Genomic DNA, 1,299 nt, shown 5'->3' on the forward strand with positions numbered 1-1,299 from the left:
GCCACAGTCACCCCGGCAGCCATGTCAGCGCGCAGGGGCCCCCCGGGGCCCGGACTCACCCTGTGGGCAGGGACAGCGGGGTGAGGGTGGCACACACCCCGGCACCCTCCCCACCCGCTGCCCTGCAGTGGCCCTTGGCCCTGAGGCAGCAGGGGGACCGTGCTGAACCACGCCGTGGCCAGGGTGGGGCTGCAGGGCAGTGGGGACATCCCCCACAAGCCATGAGACACGGTGCAGTGGGGATGTCCCCACCAAGTCACGGGATACAGGGCAGTGGAGATGTTCCCGCTGAGACATGGGACATGGGGCAGCAGGGACATCCCCACTGAGCCCTGGGACGTGGGGCAGCAGGGATGTCCCCACCAAGGCATGGGATATGGGGCAGCGGGGACATACCCCCTGAGTCATGGAACATGGGGCAGCGGGGACGTCATACCCCCCCCAAGCCATGGGACATGGGACAGCGGGGATATCCTAACTGAACCCTGGGACATCAGGCAACAGGGATGTCCCCATCAAGCCGTGGGACATGAGGCAGCAGGAGTGTTCCCACCAAGACATGAGATGTGGGGCAGCGGGGATGTCCGCCCGAATCCATGGGATGTGGGACAATGGGAACGTCCCCAAGTCATGGCATGTGGGGCAGCAGGGATGTCCTCACTGATCCATGGGACATGGGGCAGCAGGGATGTCCCCACCAAGTCATGGGATGTAGGGCAGTGGGGATGTCCCCCTGAGCCATGAGCCACAGGGCAGCGGGGACGTCCCCCGGAGCTGTGGGGCAGTGGGATGTTCCCCTTCACCCTGGTGCTGTGCATGGAGGTGAATGGGGCTCAGCACCCACCCTGCCACCCTGGGCTCAGCACCTGGGACGCTGAGCCCTGTGCCCTGCCCACACAATGGCCCCATGGGTTTCCCTGCGATGGGGCAAACCAGGCCGCCTCCCCACACCGCCCTCGTGGGCTCCAGCCATGGCTGGGTCTTGCTGTGCTGGATGAGGCCGCTCTGTAGTTAGTGCTACCTGTGCCCCGGGGTCCCCAGCCCCGCCTCGCTGCAGGGCATCCCTGGCCACGTGCCTGGGACTGCCATCGCCCCAGCCCTGAGAGGGGCTTGGGGCAGGGGACAAATCCTGGGGGATGGGGGACAAGTCCTGCTCCTGCCATGCCAAGCACGGTGCTGGGCCCCGCACCCAGCCTGAGACAGCACCGTTACAATCTCTGGGGTCACCGTGCATCCCTCTTTGTGCCGTCCCCACCACGGGACCCCCGGTCCTGCCTCCGTGCTGCCCCGGGGCGGGCG

Source organism: Pygoscelis adeliae, unplaced genomic scaffold, assembly GCF_000699105.1.
Source record: "Pygoscelis adeliae isolate BGI_AS28 unplaced genomic scaffold, ASM69910v1 Scaffold85, whole genome shotgun sequence".
In the NCBI taxonomy this organism is placed as follows: Eukaryota; Metazoa; Chordata; class Aves; order Sphenisciformes; family Spheniscidae; genus Pygoscelis; species Pygoscelis adeliae.